The following is a 16,632-nucleotide window of genomic DNA, read 5'->3' on the forward strand; positions in this document are numbered from 1 at the left end:
GGCCTAAAACCCCTTTATTTTTTGATAGATACAGTCAAGGTGTGTTAGCTTAATTTAATCATCACACAAGGTATACACATATCAATACATCTAACAATATCTTACGAATGTATTATACTTTGTCAATTAAAATTATACATATATATTTGAAAAAGGTATTTTTTTCTGGAAATAGAATCTAGTTTCACAGCATTTTCCTTTTAGGGATCTAAAGATGTTGCTCATCTGTCTCCTCATTTGCATTGTTTCCAATGAAATATCTGCTGTCATCTTTATTATTCTTATTTTTTTCACTTTCTGCTTTTTCAATTTTCTCTTCTTCTGTGGTTTTCAACGAATACATGTCTTTTGTTTTTTTTTAATCCAGAAATATAGAGTGAACTTGAGAAACAATCTGTAGGGAGGGCTTTTTGACTATTGGTTGTAAATTTTTAGAAACAGTTGTTTGCTACTTGTTTTATTCGGTCACAGGCTAATTTCCTCAGAGTATTCTTATATTGAAGAATATCATAATTCATTTTTTTGGTCCTCCCTAAAACCAAAAAAACCCTAAAAGAAAACCTAGACGATACCATTCAGGCCATAGGCATGGGCAAGGACTTCATGGCTAAAACACCAAAAGCGATGGCAACAAAAGCCAAAATACACAAATGGGATCTAATTAAACTAAAGAGCTTCTGCACCACAAAAGAAACCACCATCAGAGTGAACAGGCAACCTACAGAATGGGAGAAAATTTTTACAATCTACTCATCTGACAAAGGACTAATATCCAGAATCGACAAAGAACTTAAACAAATTTACAAGAAAAAATCAAACAAAAAGTGGGCAAAGGATATGAACAGACACTTCTCAAAAGAAAACATTTATGTAGCCAACAGACACATGAAAAAATGCTCATCATCACTGGCCATCAGAGAAATGCAAATCAAAACCACAGTGAGATACCATCTCACATCAGTTAGAATGGCGATCATTAAAAAGTCAGGAAACAACAGGTGCTGGAGAGGATGTGGAGAAATAGGAACACTTTTACTCTGTTGATGGGACTGTAAACTAGTTCAACCATTGTGGAAGACAGTGTGGCAATTCCTCAAGGATCTAGAACAGAAATACCATTTGACATAGTGATCCCATTACTGGGTATATACCCAAAGGATTATAAATCATGCTGCTATAAAGACACATGCAAATGTATGCTTATTGCAGCAGTATTCACAATAGCAAGGACTTGGAAGCAACCCAAATGTCTTTTGTAGGGACATGGATGAAGCTGGAAATCATCATTCTCAGCAAACTATCGCAAGGACAGAAAACCAAACACTGCATGTTCTCACTCATAGGTGGGAATTGAACAATGAGAACACTTGGACACAGGGTGGGGAACATCACACACCAGGGCCTATCATGGGGTGGGGTCAGTGGGGAGGGATAGCATTAGGATATATACCTAATGTAAATGACGAGTTAATGGGTTCAGCATACCAACATGGCACATGTATACATATGTAACAAACCTGCACCTTGTGCACATGTACCCTAGAACTTAAAGTATAATTATAATAAAAAAAATTATTGGTCATCTTGGCAAAAGCATGGTGCCTAGATAGGTAGTCAAGCATTATTCTGGATGATTTGTGAGGATGTTTGTTGGATGAGATTAACATACAAACAGCTAGACTTTGAATAAAGTAGATTGATGTCTATAATGTCGGTGGGCTTCATTCCATTCATTGAAGGTGTAAATTAAACAAAACACTGACTTTCCTCGAGGAAGAGGGAACTCTGCAGCAGACAGCGCTGGGATTTGAACTGCAGTATCAGTCAACTGACCCACAAACAGCTGGTTGGTTTGTGTAGTGCATTTGCAAGATGAATGGACAACATCCTGTTTGGAAGTGCACCTCTTTTATCACAGAAGGTAAAAACAGAAGAGCTCTTGTGGACTTAATTGCATGGTGTTTTCTTAGCAGTGGTGGAAGAATTGAACAATGATAAAGCTCCTATGTTTTAGTTTTTACTGATTTACAGGGAGTGACTAATGGCCTGGCTGTATAATTAATCAGGAGAGCAATGGGAAAGTTACCTATGAAAAGAATGCCCATATGAGGCAAGTCCTATGGAAATCACTACGGTAATTTGAGGGGTTCATTAATGTAAGATCTGTTGATTCATGATATAGATTGGATGTTGTTCTTTTGCAGATCTCATGTCAAGATGTGATCCCAGCATTATAGGTGGGGCCTGGAGGGAGGGAGGTGGTTGGATCATGAGGTCAGTTTCTCATGAATCATTTAGCACCGTGCCCTCGGTGCTGTTCAATGCCCCTGCGAATGCCTCCTTTCCAGGTTTGGAAGGTGATTGAAATCAACAGGAATTTATCTCCAAGTGTTTGCCAGGTGCACCTGAAATTCCAGCTATGAAAGTGGCTGAGGCAGAAGGATATCTTGAGTCCAGGAGTTAGATTTTAGCCTGAGCAACATTTGAGGGCAGCTAGGGAAACATCAAGACCACATCTCAAAAGCGACAATAACAAAAAACCCACGTTTGCTTGTGGTGATCACCTGAGTCCATGAAATAAGTAAACATTGGGGCCTTAGCAATGCAGAGATAGGTGGAATCAAGAAATACTCCTCTTGCATTCCACACATCACAGGCACAAAACACACATAAGAAGTGCTTTAACAAAAAAAAAAAAAAGAGAGAGAGAGAGATAGTATATGGCTATGTGGCAGAATCTTTTATGGGAAGGCCTTGAAAATACATAGCTGGCAAGTTAGACTGATACCATTAGCCCCAGGAAGCAGCAAATGGGTCTTGACAGGAATAGATCCTCACCCTGGAGTGGCCTTTGTTCAGCTGGTGGTAGGTGTGTTACCAAACTAAACTGGGGTCCATTCACCTGGGGCAGTAAAAGCAAACATCCACACTGAGTTTGTAGTGGGAGAAAGGAGGGCATTTATGCGCAGGGCGCCAAACAAGGAGAATGGGGCAACTCACACTTAAGTCCCACCCTTTCCTTTTTGATGGCTCACAAACAAGGATTTTTAAAGGCGAGGGCAAATTTCGGGAAAGCAGAGTTACAGGCAACATCATAAATCAATGCCTAGAAGTGATACACTGCTTCGGCCTTAAAAGGTGGAAAATCCTCATGAGGGAGCTTACAGGTCTTAAGTAGATTTAAAGATTCTCTGATTTATGATAGATAAGGAAGCAAAGGTTCCTTACACAGCTTCCTTACACAGCTGGAGGCAGTAGAGAGGAATGTTCAGGCCTGGCCTATAGCGTTGACTCTCTCTGGTCCTCTCAGGAAGAAATTTAGAACAAAGAACAGCGGTCAGATTTCAGTCCTCAGTTTCCCCTTATCTGTGGTCTCCCTATCAGTGGATCTATTAGGTGGGATTCCATGTTTCTGAAAAACAACTCAGGGACATATGTTAAGATGTTGCTTTTAGTTTCTATAGAGAATCAAACAACTTGTGACTCTAACTTTCTTAGCTATTGTTTTAAGCTATCATTACCTTCTTGTTTATAAGGTCACTCACTTCCTTTTTAGGACCGGCTAGGTGCCTGGAATTTCTCTTGAAGAAACTGAAGGTTTTTCTTTATTTCCAGATTGGGAGGCCCTGGCAGGCTTCTAAGAGAGGTCCCTGCTTTGTCTCAGATGCAAATGCTCAGAGTACTACAAAGAACTTGAATGGGAGGTACAGCAACCATGTGGACCACGGAGTCATATTTCTTTACACCGGAAAATGCACCTGCTCAAAATGTCCAACAATAGTCAGAGAGACATCCTCCTCAAAGGAAGAGTTCCATAGAGAATTAAAATAGCCAGTTGAAACATTGGGTGTATAAAGCAAGAGTGGGGAAACAAGCACGAAGGGTGGGCTTATACACCTTCATGAGTGTGCTCACACTTGACATGAGAGTATCCTCTCTTTTCCTGGTGGATCAGGGGAAGGTGCTGGTGTGATCTACAGATATTCCTTCCCATGGTGGGAGGACACTGGAATGATGACTGTAATTCACCTCAACTTGCTTTTCTCATCCCTGATACAGTGGTCCCAGGATTAGGGATGCAAATAGAGTCCAGCAACAGGAATTATTCCTAAGCAAGAAACTGTAAGTATATTTTATGTCCTTTATGTAATAATTCCTAAGGGCCTGGAGAAGTAGGTTGTGCCTTCACTGCACCTGGCAAAGTTGGGGCTAACACTGAATGCAGCTGTATTGCCTGGGGTCAGGTAGCCACCCAGTTCTCTACCTGCATAACCCTACCCTCCATGAACTGGAATGGATGATGGGAGACACTTGCTAGAACAGTATTGGTCCCCGAAGTCTAAGCCAGCACAGCAGCAGAATGTAGTGTTCCTTCCAAAATTATAAATGTTCAGTATAAATGAAGAGAAGGAGAAATAGTAGCTGAGGGTAAATGAATGAATAAATGGGTTATGTAATAAGGAAAATCCAATGTTACATGAACTACTCGAAAGCAGTATAAGCAAGAGATGGTATTGTCTCTTAACTCAATTTCACCAGATACCTGAAAGGGTGCAGTCATATTTTGCTGAGACTATGCCTGTTTTGGGACTGCACTGGGAAAATTGTTAATCACCAAAGAGGATTCTGGCAATGTACCAGGATCTTTTCACTGTTATGATTCTTCTGGTATAGGAGATATGTGATTGGCCAGGCACAGTGGCTCATGCTTGTGATTCCATCAGTTGGGGAACCAATGGTAGGAACATTGTTTAACGCCAGGAGTATGAGACCAGCCTGGGCAAAATGGTGAGATCCATTCCTACAAAGTATTTAAAAATTAGTTGGATATGGTGGTGTGCACCTGTAATGCTATCTACTCAGGAGGCCGAGGCAGAAGGATCACTTGAGTCCAGGAATTCGAGGTTACAGTGAGCTATGATTGTGCCACTGCATTCTACCCTGGGCAACAGAGCAAGAGATTAACTCTAAAATAAAATAATAAATATTATAAAAAGAGATAATGTGGTCAAAACCGGGGTGTGATCTGTGGTCCAATAACAATATTTGGTCTTTGTCCCTGTTTCCTGACAACCAGGTTCTAAAACATTTGCAATCTCCTCAGTGATAAACATGACTTCAATATGGCAGGGGGCTTAGAAAATACTCACGCCACTCCCCAGAAACCCTGTCTCAGAGTATTGTGCACAAGACCAAGGAATCGTTTACATAACAAGCCCTAGAGGTAAGGCTGATGCTCAGACATATGAGATCCTGGTGTTCTTGCTACGCCAAGTGTGATCTGGAGAACAGCAACATGAACTCCAGCCTTGTCATAAATACAGAATCTCTTGCTAGACTCCAGACTTCCTGGATCTCAGCACCACGTCTGGGTGATCCCTGTGCACACGGGAGTTCCTTGTCTAAGTGTCCTCTAGACTTGGGGTCAGAACTGTGCAGTCTGCTCTGGGTGTGGTCTGATCACATCCCTTAGAACTGGAGGTTCAGGGTTCAGTCCGTGTCCTCATTCTTTTCCACAGTCAATCACTCCCTTGGTTCCCTCATCCATGCTTAAGGTTTTAAGTATCGTTCATATGGTGTGACCTCCTAAATCTATTTCTCCTGCCCAGTCTATTTCTCCTTTCCTCTAATCTCTGGAGTTGTCTGTCCAAATTCCACCCCAGGTCCCCTACCTGCATTCCTAGTAGACATCTCCACTGCGTGCCTGTGATGCCCCCTCCTCAGTATGCTCCTGCCAGAGTCTCCCCATCTCCACTGACAGCAGCTCCACCCTTCCTTCTACTCACTCATTTACAACTATGGGTGTCCTTGATTCGTCTTTCTCACACCACAGATACAATCCATTGACAAATGCTGTGAGTTCATCTTCAAATGCATCCAGAATCCCCTCACATCCCACTATTTCCCCTGCTCACAGCCCAGTCAAGATAACTGACATCTCCAGCCTGAAACACTGCACTGGCTTCCTACTGTTTTCCCCTCTGCCTCCCTCGTCCCTCACCTCTCAATTCTGTTGTTAGCACAGCAGTCAGAGAGATCCTTTTAAAACATAAGTTATATCATGGCCCTCTTCTGCTCAAAACTGTCCTTTAACTCTTCATCCCACTCAGAGTAAAGGTCAGATCCGACCCTATTCCCCTCAAGCCCACCTGTGAAGGCGTGGCCTGCCCCTCCACACTTGTGGGTGTTTCTCGTTAGGTGGAACGAGAGACTTGAGAAAAGAAATAAGACACAGAGACAAAGTATAGAGAAAGAAAAGCGGGGCCCAGGGGACCCGTGCTCAGCTTACAGAGGACCCACGCTGGCACCGGTCTCTGAGTTCCCTTAGTATTTATTGATAATTATCTTTACCATCAAAAAGATAAGGGAGTAAATCAGCAGTAAGACATATAGATAAATATCTTTGTGACCTGAATAAGTTCAAGGAAAATGCTGTGCCTTGAGATGCATATGCGAACATCTCCATATACCTTTTAGCAGTATTGCTCCAGCAAATCCCACCTTATTCCTAAAAGCAGTTTTCTCTTTGCTCAGTAAACAAAGCACACAATGGGTTTTACACAGAGATGTTCCATTGCCCAGGGACGGGCAGGAGACAAATGTTTTTCTCTTACTTGAGATTAAGAGAATGGTGATGACCTTTAACCACAAGCAGCTTTTAGGCACTTGTTTAACAAAGCACATTCTGTACAGCCCAAAATCCTTTAAACCTTAAGTCACCACAGCACATGTCTCTTGCAAGGACAAGGTTGGGGGTAGGGTCACAGATTAACAGCATCTCCAATACAGAACCAAATGGAGTCTCTTAAATCTACTTCTTTCTATATAGACACAGTAACAGGCTGACCTCTCTTTTCCCCACACACCTGCTCTGGCCACACCTCTGACCTCACCCCAGTTTCTCTCTGTCCAGCCTTCCTGGCCTCCTTGTTCTTCTGGGAACACAGACACCTTCCTGCCATAGTGCATTTCGACTGGAGGTTCCTCTACCTGGAAAGAACTTCCCCAGACATCCTCATGTCCCTCAAATCCTTCCTCAAAGATCACCTTTGCAACAAGGCACACACTGACTACCCAGCACAACAGCCACCTTCCCTGTCCCCACTGCCCACATCCTGGATCACCTGCCTCACAGCACTTACCACCTTCTAGCACTTTCCTTCCTTACTCTGGTTATAGTGTATCTATCATCTGCCTCTTCCCACTAGAACATACGCTACAAAAGACCAGAGACTTTTCTGATTTTACTTCAATGGTGTTCCCAGATGCAGGACCATTCTGTCCCACGTCTGGCCAATGACAAAGTTCAGTTGAATGAATGATCACTGTAGAGCACCTCCCTATTCTAAAGGCAGCATCTTTATTAACATAGCCTTAGGCCAAATGCTGCTTTGTGGCAGGTACAGCACAAGGTCCCCTCACACTGAGATAGAGGCCACCTATGTTTTTCTCAGCAGTGCTGCTTGTGTGTCCTCCCTCCCCCATCCCTCTTTCTACAGCAATGCCCCCAGTGCCCCCACCCCCACCCCAGCACACTGCAGCTCACAAGCAGGTTCTCTCTTCAGGAACGAACAGTCCTTGATGATGGGTCCAATTTCACAGACAAACATAAGTCTAAATTAGACTCTGCTTTATAGACTCATGAGTTGGGATTGGATTCAGCACCAAGATCACAAGAACCAAGGCAGGGAGAGAGGGCAGGAGAGCAGAGCAGAACAGAAGCTCTAGAAGCAGGGCAGGAGGTGAATGGCTCTGAAAATTTGTCTCAGAATACACAGAGACCCCCGTGTGCAGGGGCTGCCCTGGGCAATGTCTGAGCCTCTGTGGTCACAGTTCCCGCTGGACAAGTTTCCACCTAAGGGACAAGGACGACGGAGCAGTGAAGGTGACCCGGCTGAGGACTGACCACATAAAGTCCATGAAGAACTGAACAGCAACCAGGCACAGGCCCAGTCCACACTGGGCTCCTCACTGCCTTCTCCACCCTCACCCGCAACAGACTCAGCACAGGGAACATGCGGATTCTGGAAGGTTCTCAGGTCTTTATTTGCTCTCTGAAATTCTAGGAATTGACTTATTTAATTCATCCATCAACCTCTCATAGCAGATATTTGAGAAATCAAATTTATATTCAGATTCTTATTTTCAGTAGGGAAGTAAGAAGTTGCAGCTCAGTGCACATAAAGTTGAGACTGAGATGGAGACATCCAGCCCCACCTCTCTGGAACAGGAAAGATGACTGGGGAGGAAACACTGGTCAGCGTGGGAACAGGGGTCATGGTGGACACGGGGGTGAGCTGTCTCTCCACCTCCTCACATTATGCTAACAGGGACGCAGACACATTCAGATGCCTTTGCAGAAAGAGATGCCAGAGTGTCTTCAAAAGGGAGATGTGAAGAAATCCTGCTTCTCAGTTCCACACAAGACAGCTGTCTCAGGCTACAGAAAACAAGTCATGAACAAAATATTCAAGTCAGTCATGGTAAGTGATGGCACTCTGAACAGGCCACTGCACACTCGAAATGTTACAATCAAAGAATCTCCATTACCCAGGCCCTTCCCCTCTGCCCCCGCTCCCCAACTCTAGACCCCATGAATCTCACCTTTTCAAGCCGTGAGAGACACATCAGAGCCCTGGGCACTGTCATTGGCTGGGATAGAATAAAAACAGGACACGGTCAGAGCCCGCAGGAGACACAGGACAGGAGGAATTATGGGATGGGTGAGCTCCTCCACACTCCCACCCCCACCACTTACACGCAGCCTGAGAGTAGCTCCCTCCTTTTCCACCTGTGGGAAGAAAATGTCCTGTGAGGAGGACTGGGAGGAAGTAGGGCCATAAGATCTTAGAGGAACCTCCTAGTCTTGGACCCAAGAGAAATTTTCAGAACTATGACTACAGACCCAGGGCAGGATCAGGGAACAGGAGGAAAGCAGCTGTGTGTCCTGGACAAACTGCCCTCCCAAGGTCTGTCCTTAGCAGGGACTTTCCCCTGACTCGTGAATACTGGAATCAGGACCCAATACCATAATCATCAAGGTGATACATCCGTCCTTCATTGTCACATGTGCTACACAACAGAGTAAGTGCTGGCACACAGGGCCCTAGGCTGGGTTAGCCCCTGTGTGGATGCTGCTTCCCAGTAATGAGGCAGGAAACACTTCTACCTGGGGCTTGAAACCCCCAGTGGGACAAGAAAACCCAGACCCCACCCCTCACCCCTTCCCTACCTGAGCACTTCCTCCTCCACATCACAGCAGCGACCACAGCTCCGGTGAACACAGCTCCTAGGACAGCCAGGCCAGCAACAATGCCCACTATGGGGATGGTGGACTGGGAAGATGGCTCTGGGAAAGGAGGGGAAGGTGAGGGGCCCTGACTCTGCTGAAGGGCTCCAGAAGGGCTCCTGCTTTCCCTGAGAAGAGACATGACCCTCCATCCCCCTCCTTACCCCATCTCAGGGTGAGGGGCTCCGGTAGCCCCTCGTGCTGCACATGGCACGTGTATCTCTGCTCTTCTCCGGAAGGCACCACCACAGCTCCCCACTTCTGGAAGGTTCCATCTCCTCCTGGCCTGGTCTCCACAAGCTCGGTGTCCTGAGTTTGGTCCTCCCCATCCCGCTGCCAGGTCAGTGTGATCTCCGCAGGGTAGAAGCCCAGGGCCCAGCACCTCAGGGTGGCCTCATGGTCAGAGACGGGGTGATGGGTCACGTGTGTCTTTGGGGGTTCTGATGGGAAGAGTCAGAAAATTCAGGCGCTTTGCATCTCTCATGGGACACCCCAGCAGCACCCATGTGACCACCCTGAGAATGAACAGGACACCTGGGGTGGGGGAGGGAGCACAGAAGCCAGACACCAGCCTGGACACAGGCATCTGGGATAATCTCCTATTCTTTGGAGAGTTCTAGTCTCTGAGGGAGGAACAGGGACTTCTGGTCCTGACCTGAGTGGAGGCCGAGGGACTCAGAATAGCTGGAATCAGACCTTCAAACACATTGAGTGTGAGGCAGAGAACAAGGCCTGACAGAAAAATTCACGGTGCCCAATGTTGCTGCAGGGGTCAAAGGGGACCTCTGATCACTATTCCAGGGGCTGTCTTCCCTTCCATTTCCTCAGAGACGTCATCCCTTAATTGTCCTAGAGAGCAGAGGGGGCCCTCAGAGGAAATCAGGGAAGCTCATGCCATTCTCCATTCAAGGGAGGGCGACATTCTAGCGCTGATGCCATTTTCCTCCCATCCTCATGGGAGGCCATTCCGGGCGATCTAGAGGTGATGGGGACGTCTCCCCACTGCCCCTGGTACCCGCGCGCTGCAGCGTCTCCTTCCCGTTCTCCAGGTATCTGCGGAGCCACTCCACGCACGTCCCCTCCAGGTAGGCTCTGTGCTGCTCCGCCGCACGGGCCGCCTCCCACTTGCGCTGGGTGTTCTGAGCTGCCATGTCCGCGGCGGTCCAGGAGCGCAGGTCCTCGTTCAGGGCGATGTAATCCCTGCCGTCGTAGGCGAACTGTTCATACCCGCGGAGGCGCCCGTCGGGTCCCAGGTCGCAGCCGTCCATCTTCTGGAGGGTGTGAGACCCTGGCCCCGCCCCCGCCGTCAGCCCCGCCCACCGAGCCCCGCCCCGTCCCGACCAACCCCCGGGGATTTTGGCCTCAACTGAAAATGAAACCCAGTAAAGGCGCCTGGGGCTCTCTCTGGTGGAGGGTCTGGGCGGGTCCCGCGGCCTCGGGGCGAATCTCGGACCCGGAGACTCGGGGAGACCCGGGCCGTCCGTGGGGGGATAGGGAGGGGTCGTGACCTGCGCCCCGGGCCGGGGTCACTCACCGGCCTCGCTCTGGTTGTAGTAGCCGCGCAGGTTCCGCAGGCCCACTCGGTGAGCCTGTGCGTTGGCCTTGGCGATCCGTGTGTTCTGGTCCCACTACTCCGGCCCCTCCTGCTCCACCTACAGCGCCCGCGGCTCCATCCTCGGACTCTCAGCGTCGCTGTCGAACCGCACGAACTGCGTGTCGTCCACGTAGCCCACGGAGATGAAGTGGGGCTCCCCGCGGCCGGGCCGGGACACGGCGGTGTGGAAATACCTCATGGAGTGGGAGCCTGGGGGCGAGGAGAGGCTGAGACCCGCCCGACCCTCCTCCCCGCGCGGCTCCCCGGGTCCTGTGCCCCCGCCTGCGGTCCCCTCGCTCCTCCCCGCAGAGGCCATTTCCCTCCCGACCCCGCACTCACCGGCCCAGGTCTCGGTCAGGGCCAGGGCCCCCGAGAGCAGCAGAAGGAGGGTTCGGGGCGCCATGACCCGCATCTCGGCGTCTGAGGAGACTCTGAGCCTGGGTGGGCGCGTGGGGACTGTAGAACTGAAACTGCGGTGAAGCTGATTGGCTTCTCTAGACATCCGACACCCAATGAGAGTGGGAACTGGGACACGTCACGAGTATCCTGGAGGAAGGACCCGAAACAGGTTGGGAGAAGAAGTGAAACTAGGGGAGTGGGGAATCCCCAACTCTGCGCCTCCCCAATGCAGACAAGGCTCTCGGAGCCTGAGACCCTAAGAGCCACGCCCGGGACCTGGGACTTCGTCCTGATCGCTCTCCTACAAGCCTCTTTGTCACACTGTCTGCCTGAGTCCTGGAAAAGGATCTGTCTGTGGAAACCAGGGAGAGACCCCCTAGGTTGCGCCCAGCCCCTTCCCTACTCGTCCTGGAATCCCCGACCCTGAACTGGACTCCCTGCCTCCCACTCCATACCTCTCCCCTTGGACCTTTGTGCAGGGAAACTCACCACGGGGAACTTGATGCCAGAGAGTGAGCTCGCCCTGGGAATGGAGGTGTAGAGACAGGGGTTTTCTCTCTAAACCTGGTGAAGTTTTGTCTGAAGGCACCACATAGAGATTCTCATAGAGACCAGTTTCTTTTTGTTTATTAATACAGTAGGTAGCACAATGTTGGTAATCCCTGAATGATTAGAATTCCAATTTGTAACAGACCTGTGTCAAAACAGCATTACAATTAAACCCTCAAAGCTCCTAAGTTTTACTTTCCCAGACTATGGATCTGTGAATCTGGGTTGTTGCATTTAAAATTACCTTCATTCCTTAGCCCAAGTTTTCCTGTGTAAGTCCAGAACATCTCCTGAATCCAAAGAAGCAGGGTTTGTTACTGTCTCTTGCAACCGGGAGCCTGTAGTCATCACCTCAAAGTTGCGAGTGCTCCATGCAGACCCAATGGGTCTTTACCGACGCTCAAGCACTACCTGTTTTCCTGAACTCTGCACATCTAAGCAGTGTGCATATTTTATCTGGACACTTGGCATTTTTGTAACTCTTTTTTTTTTTTTTTTTTAATCATAAGGAGCCAATTAGTTTTTAGGAAGTCCAACAAAATGTATTGAATACCGAATGCAAAGAACCCCCTGCTAGGCTCTTCCACTGCTTTAGAATTATTTCCTCTCTCCTTTTCCTCACCTCCTGCTTCTCCAGCCCTTCTCTCTGCCCCTCTCATCCCTCACACCCCCCCCTTCCCCTAAGTCCCCGCTACCCTGTCACTCCTGAATTGTGGCACTAACACTGTCCCTCACCTCCTGCCCATGTCTGTTCTCCCCACAGTGCTCAGCAGTCCTGCTAACGTGAGCAAGGTCGTGTCATTTCTTCACTTACAATGGTTGGATTTTGGTCTACAATTTTGCTAAATGTTTTCAATTTGTCTCGTATCTTTTTGTTTCTGTTCCTCCTTTGCTACTTTCTTATGTGTCAAATAAACAGTTTTTAGTTTATAGTTTTACTTCTCCTAGTGGCTTTTAGCTATATTTCTTTTTTTTTTTTTTTTTTTTTTTTTTTTTTGGACGGAGTCTCGCTCTGTCACCCAGGCTGGAGTGCAGTGGCCAGATCTCAGCTCACTGCAAGCTCCGCCTCCCGGGTTCACGCCATTCTCCTGCCTCAGCCTCCCGAGTAGCTGGGACTACAGGCGCCGCCACCACGCCCGGCTAGTTTTGTATTTTTAGTAGAGACGTTCTTACACTAGTTTTTTATTGTTGTAAGAATGGAAACCCGATTCCTTGACTTCTCACAGTGAAGTTCAGGTTCTATTAAACTACATCCAGCAAAATAAAGGATACTTGTAACAGTGTAGTTTCATTTAACCTACCATTATGCTATTACTGCTTTATATATTACATCAATCTATATTATAAACTCAATGATACAGTGTAATACTTTTTGTTTTAGACAAGCAGCCATATGTCTTCAGGAAATTAAGAAAATGAGTGTGAATGTGACATGTGTATGTGCATCATTCCTGTTGTTAATTGTTCCTTTCTGTATATCTGGGTCACCATCTAGTATCATTTCCCTTTACCCTGAAGAACTTTCTTTAAAATTAAATATAGTACAGGATCCCTAGGAAATGAATTTATGGTTTTGATAATCTAAAAAATGTCTTTATTTTTGCCTCCCCCTTACCCCCCCCTTTTTATTTTTTATTTTTTGCTTTTAGGGCATTTACGTGTAATAAAATTCACCAGTTTTAGCTGCGCTTTTTGGTGAATTTTGGTAATTATTTATAGTCGTGTAACTACCACACTGCCCAGTACAGAAACACCAAATGCAGAGAACCCCCTGCTAGGCTCTTCCACTGCTTTGGAGTCCTTTCCCCTGCTCCTTGTCCTCACCTCCTGCTTCCCCAGCCCTCCCCTCTGCCCTCATCCCTCACACCCTCCAAGAATGAGATGGGCTGGGCACGAAGGGTTTTTGTTTGTTTGTTTGTTTTCTGTGAATGAATGTAACTTTTTATTATGATAGAGTTGTTTTATTAAAGAAATAGATGAAAATGGTTAAGTAAAATCAAATGGCTCTAAAAGTCTTACAATGAAAACAACAGTCCTGCCAGTTGTTCTTTCCAGAGACAAGCACTTTTCATTCTCTCAGTTTTTCCTTCTGGTAGCTGCCTTCATGGGTTTTTCCAAATTATTATTTTTTCAGTTTTTCAAGTGGGTGCATATATTAATACAGGTAATTTTTAAAAGCCTCTTCTGTTTATAATGCATCCTAACAGTTTCCTGCCCCGTCCCTCCTAATCCTTCAAAGCAATGACTTTTAACTCTTTTAGCAATGTCTTCTTTCTCCTCATATAACTACTTAGTCATTTCTTGATTATTTTATACATTTTATAGTGATTTCTTGAATGACAGATGAGGATTTAGCTCTTACACCATCACTACCTTTACTTTTCCTCCCGTATTGTCCCAAAGTAGTTACCAGAGTTAGGGGCTAAGCAGTCACCGCATCATTATGACTATGTACATATTGCTCATTGTTGAGAAAAACAGAGTATTATGCTCTTACTTCCTATCGGGTACTTCCTTCTGCCCTAGAATTAATGATTGCCTAACCACCCTTCCCCTTGTTTTTTTCACTTTTGCTTTATCTTCAATGAACTTCTTTCCAAATGCCCCAAATCTGGCAATAACCTATTATTATTTTTAAGAGAAGGGACCTCACTATGGTGGCCAGGCTGGTCTGGAAATGTTGGACTCAAGCCAACCTCTTGCTTTTAGCCTCCTGAGTAGCTGGGACTGTAGGCATGAGCCATTCCACCCAGCTAACCTATTAATATTTTTACTTTTTTTTTTTTTTTTTTAAGCCAGCTCCATAGCTGGAATATTTCCTGTGTTGGATCCTATTTGCTGGATCCGTGTCATTCTCTGGTTTGTCTACTTCATTTTGCTGGAGTATTTTCTCCAATAGCTTCCCAAGAAAGGGTCCATGGAGGTAACCCCTGAGTCTTTGCTTGCCTAAAAATGTATTATTTTACCTTCACCCTTGATTATTTGGCTGAATATAGATTTATCTGTTGAAAATAACTTTCTTTCTAGAATTCTGAAGGCATGCTTCCATTGTTTTCAGCTTCTTTTTCGAAGCAGGGTCTCTTCTGTCACCCAGGCTGCAGTGCAGTGGCGCAATCACAACTCACTGCAGCCGTGACCGCGCGGGCTCAATTCATCCACCTCAGCCCCTGAGCAGATGGGACTACAGGTGGGCGCCACAGTCCCCAGCTACCTTTTGTATTTTTTGTAGAGATGGGGCTTCACCATGTTGCCCAAGCTGGTCTCAAGGGATCTGCCTATCTCTGCCTCCCAAAATGCTAAGCCAATGTGTTACAGGCGTGAGCCACTGTGCCTGGCCAGTTTTTCTTTTATTCTCTCTCTTTTTCCTTCATTTCTCAAAGGCATCTCTAACTCAATAGGCCCAAAACCAAAGTCAAACTCCATCAGAATATCCTGCTACTTCCAACCTTAAAATATATCTTAAATCACAGTGTCTTACTACATGCAACCTTCTGGTTCAAACTACCACGATCCCTCACTTGAACTTAGAATTGGTTTTCCTGCTTCTGTATTTTTTTAAATCATAAAATATTTCAAGTAAACCATGTGTGGCTTTATACTTTTTATTACACAAAAAGAATAAAGATCTGCCAGGTGCGGTGGCTCATGCTATAATCCCAGCACTTTGGGTGGCCGAGGCGGGCGTATCACTTGAGGTCAGGAATTCGAGACCAGCCTGACCAACATAGTGAAACTTCGTCTCCACCAAAACCACAAAATTAGCTGGGTGTCGTGGTGCGTGCCTGTAGTCCCAGCTACTTGGGAGCCTGAGGCAGGAGAATCGCTTGAACCCGGGAAGTCGGAGGTTGCAGTGAGCCGAGGTCACGCCATTGCACTCTGTCTGGGTAACAAGAGTGAAACTCTGCCAAAAAAAAAAAAAAAAATGAAGAGGTTATATACTTAAACATGGAATTGCTTTAAGTGTTTGCCATTCACTGTTCCCATGCATGCCAGCAGCTTCTTACTGCAAACACCTGGGACTTGCTATAGGGCAGCTGGAGTACGTTCCACCCACACACAGGACAGGGAGCTGACAACCAAGGAGTGGAGGATCAATACTGCAGCTTTCTCCCCTCTGTTTCCCTGTATCTCAGCAGTATGGAGCTTGTTACCAATGAGAACCTGCTCACTGACTTTAAACTGCTTTTCTTACCTTCTCAGTTCCATTTCTCCATACCTCAATTGATGATTTCTGGTAAGACCTAGCAAATAAACTGCTTTCACTGAAATTTCAGTCTTGGAACCTACTCTGGGTTCCCCAAAAGACCGAAATATATTCATTTTCCCATCACTGGACTTCCAGGTTGCTTTCAATTTTTCACTGTTACAAACAGGGCTGCAACATTTGCCTACAAACCTCTAGATATACACGTAGGAAGATTTCGGTATTTTCCACTAGTGAAACTGCTCAGTTGGAGGGTATGTGCATCTTCATCTTTAATAAATACTACCGACATTTGAAAAGCCCGACAATGTCAAGGACTGGCCAGAGTCCCATGTGCGATGGGTGTGGAATGGCAGTTCACTGTAGCAGGTGCAGGGACTCAGTTGGGGTCTTGGAGAGGCACTTAGTTATAGCAAGAATGTTTCATAAATGGTATCTGATATATTCAAGACTAGTGCGGGATAAAAACATGTTGCTTAGAAATAATTATTCATAGATCCAAAGTCAACAAAAGTCTTTTCCTTCTCATGTAAAAATATGTGTTTTTTTCCAGAGGGAGGGGAAACAACTTAAAATAAACCAGAAAACACCTTCATA

The 16,632-nt window shown here is 46.2% G+C and overlaps 1 pseudogene across 1 annotated transcript in view; it reads right to left on the reverse strand.

The window, feature by feature from the left end:
• LOC104663249 overlaps positions 1 to 11,350 on the reverse strand; it is a 76,527-nt pseudogene extending 65,177 nt beyond the window's left edge. The window contains exons 1-7 of the transcript XR_004056712.1: positions 11,223 to 11,350; positions 10,824 to 11,093; positions 10,305 to 10,577; positions 9,454 to 9,729; positions 9,233 to 9,349; positions 8,759 to 8,791; positions 8,605 to 8,652 (exon numbers count right to left, since the gene is read on the reverse strand). The product of XR_004056712.1 is annotated as an HLA class I histocompatibility antigen, B-67 alpha chain-like (transcript). The remainder of the gene's footprint in view (positions 1 to 8,604; positions 8,653 to 8,758; positions 8,792 to 9,232; positions 9,350 to 9,453; positions 9,730 to 10,304; positions 10,578 to 10,823; positions 11,094 to 11,222) is intronic.
• Positions 11,351 to 16,632: the final 5,282 nt, after the last annotated feature.

The sequence above is a fragment of the Rhinopithecus roxellana genome, chromosome 4 (genome assembly GCF_007565055.1).
Source record: "Rhinopithecus roxellana isolate Shanxi Qingling chromosome 4, ASM756505v1, whole genome shotgun sequence".
NCBI lineage: Eukaryota > Metazoa > Chordata > Mammalia > Primates > Cercopithecidae > Rhinopithecus > Rhinopithecus roxellana.